General features: G+C 35.9%; 1 long non-coding RNA gene across 1 annotated transcript; it reads right to left on the reverse strand.

Moving 5' to 3' along the window:
* Window positions 1-1,369: 1,369 nt before the first annotated feature.
* On the reverse strand, window positions 1,370-5,548 carry LOC135509356 (uncharacterized). Its single transcript, XR_010450922.1, has 2 exons — window positions 5,459-5,548; window positions 1,370-4,011 (listed from the first exon to the last, which is right to left on the reverse strand). It is a non-coding gene; the product is annotated as an uncharacterized LOC135509356 (long non-coding RNA).
* Between the last annotated feature and the right edge of the window lie 519 nt (window positions 5,549-6,067).

The raw sequence follows: 6,067 nt of genomic DNA on the forward strand, positions 1-6,067 counted from the left end.
CACTACTCGATTGAGGGACCTTACAATTATCTGTATGCGTATGGTACAGAGATGATGTTAAACTCCATTATTGCACACAGAGTGAGTCCATGCAACTTATTATCTGACTTGATAAGCACATTTCTACTCCTGAAGTTATTTAGGCTTGCCATAAGAAAGGGGTTGAACACTTATTGACAAGACATTTCAGATTTATAAAAAAAAATGTATATATTCAAACAATTTCACTTTGAAATTATGGGGTATTGTATGTAGATCAGTGACACAAATCTAAATGTAATACATTTTAAATTCAGGCTGTAACACAACAGAAGGTGGAAAAAGTCAAGGGGTGTGAATACTTTCTGAAGACACTGTAGAAGTTACTAGAAATCAAATCAAATGTTATTGGTCACATACACATGGTTAGCAGATGTTATTGCGAGTGTAGCGAAATGCTCATGCTTCTAGATCCGACAGTGCAGCAGTATCTAACAGGTAATATCTAACAATTCCACAACCTAATACACACAATCTAGTAAAGGAATGGGATGAGATTATATAAAATATATGGAAGAGCAAGAACTATCAGAAATATTCCGTGTGGCTTACTCAAGTCCAATAAGCAGCCTTGTGCTCTCACACGTGATCTGGCTGTAGAAAAATGTTGTTTTGACATGATGCTTCTGTAGAACTACATGTTGCTCTTATTACACTTCCAGTTAAAAATAGACATAGTCTTACTTTAGATGTCAGTGGGCCTTCCGGAGTAATGAACGTATCTTTTCATAAAAGAAAGTCTGTGTTTTGCAAAAATAGAAACAGTATGTGACCAATACCACTAAACTAATTACCCCTGAAACGGCCTTGGGGTCACAGCTTATGGGACAGTCTGAAGAGATGTTTACATATCCTGCAGTCAAAATGTGTTAATGATTATTCTTTGGTATTCTATATTGAGGTTTTTCCTGTCTGAGCTATATATCCTTAGAATTTTAACATTTATTTTATGTAAATTATTGTGTTGGATCTGAAAGTGCTTTTTGTTTTGGAAGGACACCATACTAAAACAATGAAATCTTTCTTGAAATAGGCTAATGTAATTTACCTTTTGCCTTTTACAGTGATTGAAACAGGAAGTGCATAGAAAGTACATCTGTAGTATCAAAGGAACTGTGTGCATGTTACAGGAAGGAGAAAAGTTTGCAGAAAGGTGTAAAACATCGTTATAGGGTCCCAATAGAAGGCCGGAGAGTACTGCTGATATACAACCATGACTTCATATGGAACTCCAAAAGCCAAAAGGGCTTAGCAAAAATTAATACTGACCAAGTGCAAATGTCACACTTCAGTAAAATTATTCAACAAGACCAAGACAGGAGGTGGGTGGTTGATGGTGAGGGAGAGTACTTTTATTTGGAAAAAAAAACATGGAGCCAGCCAGTTGGTAGTTAACTCTACAGTGACATTTTCTGTGACAGAAAAACCAAGCTAGACATGCTTTCTATATTCTTCAAAAGAAGCATTAAACAATGGTTTTCTCACTTAGGCATTTTTGGCTTAGAGTTGAGATGAGGGTAATTAGCAATGATCTAGATATAGTATGACAGCTTTGATTGCATTTACCAGAGGGAAAGCTGCCTTAACCAGAATATTCATTTCAAATAAAAGTTCTCAATAAAGTTCAAATGAATATTGTTACGAGACATAAACCCCAAAATAAATTACTTGTACATTCAAACACTGCACTGAAGATCAGAAACATTCACACTATTATCCTTTTAGAGTGGATTTTGTAGAAGAAATCAATTGCAGAAGAGAGAAATGAGGAAGGTGGAAATGTTTTAGCAACAATGCATCTAAAAGAAATATATCAAGAATACAATCAAAGAAACAAGACTACCTGTACATTATTGAAAACGACAGAATTAACTAAATCACACTCAAAATATCCTAAATAAAAATCATCTGATGACTGAAACATAAAATAATAATCCAAACTGGACTCAAGTTTTTTTACATTTGTATACAATGGAAAACTTGAATCTTACTGTCAATCTTCAACAGTAATTTATTTTAACTGCAGGCTGAAAAATACAAATCTAAATGGAAAACAAGTTAACAGCTTAAAATCATAATGTGCTCTCTGACAATGTGGCATAGAAAGATTGAACAGAACGTTTTAAGTTCCTCTAATGGTGTTACTTATCAGATAGTTCAAATGGAATTAATTTGAGTTTCCTGGAAACCCCCGTATGTACTCTAGTTGATAGTGTACTCTCAGATAACAAAACTGGTTAAAAAGACAAGGTGACATTAGGGATTCAACATGTTTTTTATATTACTACACAACATTTCCAGAGGACCTAAAGACCACATTATCTAAGGATGGAATGATTCTTTGAGTTATTTCTTCATATTAAATTATTCTTTAAACATGTACTTTTGTTTCAATCAAAAGTATTCCTCGTGTATTAGACTATTTAGAGCGACACGTCACAGGTGCCTTGAAATACCTGAGTTGATGGGTAACTTTTGTCCAACAATGTGTTTTAATTGTAGGGGTAGGCTAATGTAAAGCTTTTGAATGTGAAAGCATGCATTCCATTTACTGATGTATGGTCCAATTAAAAGGCACTGTACATACACATTGGCTGTTCAATTGCTTCTATTTTGAAATAGAAAAACCATGCACTTTATACAAAGTTTGCCAGTCCATTGGTCAGTTTATTTTACTGCAACTGTCTAAATGGTGGGACGTTGTTCGGGGTTTAAACTTTCTTAATTATTACAGGAAAGAGGTAGGTGCCAATTTCATTTGAAAGTAATCTGCATACATTTATATTACAACAGTCATAACCCCCTCCTCACACTATTTCTTCTATCAACAGCTTAAAAGCATTCATTTTGTAAGAGTAGTTAGTTATCCATGATTATTCCTTCACTTAAAATAAATATCTATCACACATCAGTCTAGTCGCATGTGGCATGGAACCAATCAAATAATTAATTCCACAAGTTGTGAGTAAATGTGGAACATGCCACGAAGGTCCTGGGTTACGGTTACCATTTTTAATAAGCCTGTGTAAGCAATACCAGGATTTGCCTGTTATGTGTAATTACATTCACTAGAACACACCAATGACCCGGTCTCGGAACATGTCTGGCAAGGTAATAATGGTAAAAAAAAAATGAGATACTGTTTGTATATTCAAATATACATTGATATATTTTACAATCCAACTTTGAGAAACGTACATGTATTTCCAAAATCCTACAAAGTATATTCTATGACCTGTTCTTCAATATACTTGTTTGTCATTGTGACCAAACATATGCACTAGAAACCTTATCCAACCCCAGGTTAGAGATAGCAGCAAAATGGGAGACTCAAACACATACAGTAAAAATATGCACCCAAACAAACTATGAGACAGAGGACAGAAAGCCTCAGACAGTATACAGTGTATGCACATTTGAGTGGTTAGTGTAATATTTGGAATAAGAATAATAAGACAATTAAAATAATCTTTGCAACAGACGAGTAAATAAGTATTTATATAAATATTATTCTGAGGATTGTATCTTATATTATTACAGTGAATAATATACCATAAGCATTACAGGACGGCAAAAGGATTGCCTTGCAGACAGCAAAAGCCATCAAATGTTCTCTATGTATTTTATTTTTGCTTCAAGAAGATTCAAATTTACTGAGCTCGCCCCAATTCACAATCTATTGGCAACATCCCTCTGAAGAGGAACCTTCTGTGTTGGAAGTGTCTGATGTGTACAAAAGGATTGTAAATACAGCATGTTTACAATCAGAATACATTCTAGAATACCAGACCACAGAGGTAACCTTTTCTGCAAATATCGGTGAGATCGGAAACTTGACTAGACTTTACAAAAGTTACCAAACACTGAAGACATCAGGAGACTGCATTAGGCCACATATCCTTGGGTTGTGTTCCCACTGGAGAAAATGGTGGGATTAAAATCCATCATCCTCTGTTTAATGCTGGCGTTCACCTAAAAAAACAAATGACAATACATAATTACAGTAGTCTACATAGAAATGTGCATTTATAGGTTGGTGTGAAATGGTGCTAAATTGTGAATAGTGTAGAATCAGACAGACCTGGCTTCCTATTCAATCAACATAAGCTACCAGGTTTCAAATAAACCTTCTTACAGGAGAAAAACAATGTTTATAAATACTAGCTATTGATTTACCACTCCGCTGTTTGCTTTTGTAAGTCTGCTGTCCACTGGGTATGGGAGAGTTTGACTTATAAGCATAGAATGTCAGGTAAACAGGAGCCCATATCTTCATCACAGGAAGCTGTGACCGTGTCAAAGAACAATTGAAAGGACGGAAGGGAGAACCCTAATGTTAACACCTGAAATGTTGCAACACATGAAAGCATGTGACTTTACTGTACAGTACTGTTTCCATTTCCCCTGGTATTTTAGTAACAATGGATACTTTGTAGTACTTCAAAGAATTTGGTAACATGGTTCTAGGCTAGCTGGTACTAATTATTACATAGTGGTTCTTGTATTGTTGAATCACAATGAAACAGACATGTAATTTGTGTTATTACTATGTAATTACAATTGTTGCATGTTATTTCTTAGCTTATAGCTAGTAATTACGTTACCCTGAAATAACACCATAGGTTCAGTCAACATTAAGAACTTCCCAAACCATGTCAGATGGATGATATTGAACGGATACATTTGAGCTCAAACAGTTCCCCACTTTCATGTTCATCGTAATTTTGTATTTATTAAGCAGACAGTCTCAAATCTAAATATCCCGGGTTCAAACCTTTTCTAAATGTGCAATTATGGCAAAAGCAACGTGTGTGGCTGTTCCGCACAGAAAACCTTTAATGATGAAACATATAAGGGAAAACAATTATTGTAACCTTGTAAAATGTTTAATTACGCTTAAGCACTGGCAATGAAAGTAGTGGAGATTACACAAAAAAGCCAATATAACATTTCTGTATGCTCTAATTTTGTCCTTATGTTTTTAAACTGAGATGGTATGAAAAAGGGCCTAAATACACATCCTTTTTGCATTACAAACAGAACATGCCTCTGAGGAAGTTGCACATTCATGGATGGGACAAAAGCATATCTATAACTTTAATCTAATGAGTTAATCAATTACACTGAAATAAATGTATGTGGTGTGGGTTCTTATACAGGGCAGAATTGGAGACAAAATATCAAAAGTAGATTGTAGACCTACTTCCTCTCTGATACGTTCCTTTGGATATTTTGTCCCAAATTCCACCCTATATAAGAAAATATAATAGTATTAAACATTGATGATAAATAAGGGACGTTTAGGTTTTAATCTATTCAAAAATCAGAGGCCCTGCTGTCCAGGGATTGGATAGCATGGTCACGTTGGGATTAGGATGCCTGGAACTAATACGAGTAGACCCATAACAGACCTACCTACCTGTACTTGACATCAAAGAGGGTGGAGTCCTCTTCTTCCTCATTCTCCTCATTCAAAGGAGCCATCTCTACTCGCTCTGCTGGTGTAGTGATTATGTCATACTTTCGTGTTTTCCTTATTCTCCTTCCAGATCTATGACAAACCAGAGAAGGGTTGTGATAATGAGACAAGAGGTGTGGAGTAGTTGCTCACCTTGAACCAAGCAGAAGCTGACATGGCTGTTTTGCCATATGGACAGGATTAATGCGGTGTATTGTGGTTAAGGCCTACTGCCCAATCTAGAAGAAAAAGAAACAGCACACCTATTTAGGTGAGGTGCTGGCTAGCGGAGTAGAAAACTTGAAAATAAAGGAGAGACGCACACTCCAGGAGCTACTGCCCACCTGCCACACACATTGCACACTCTAGGAGCTAGGCCTGCTGCCCACCTGGTGTGGGAAGTGATTATGGCATTGCTGACGTAGCCTAATGTAGTGGTGTTTAACATGAGATATTTTAACATTTAGATATTCCCAACAGCAATTACTGACACAATATGATAGTTGCTGCAATAGAGAACACATCCCCCACTTGCCAACTTTCCTATTACATGCTGCACGACATAATCAA

This window comes from Oncorhynchus masou, chromosome 22, assembly GCF_036934945.1.
Source record: "Oncorhynchus masou masou isolate Uvic2021 chromosome 22, UVic_Omas_1.1, whole genome shotgun sequence".
Classification (NCBI taxonomy): Eukaryota; Metazoa; Chordata; class Actinopteri; order Salmoniformes; family Salmonidae; genus Oncorhynchus; species Oncorhynchus masou.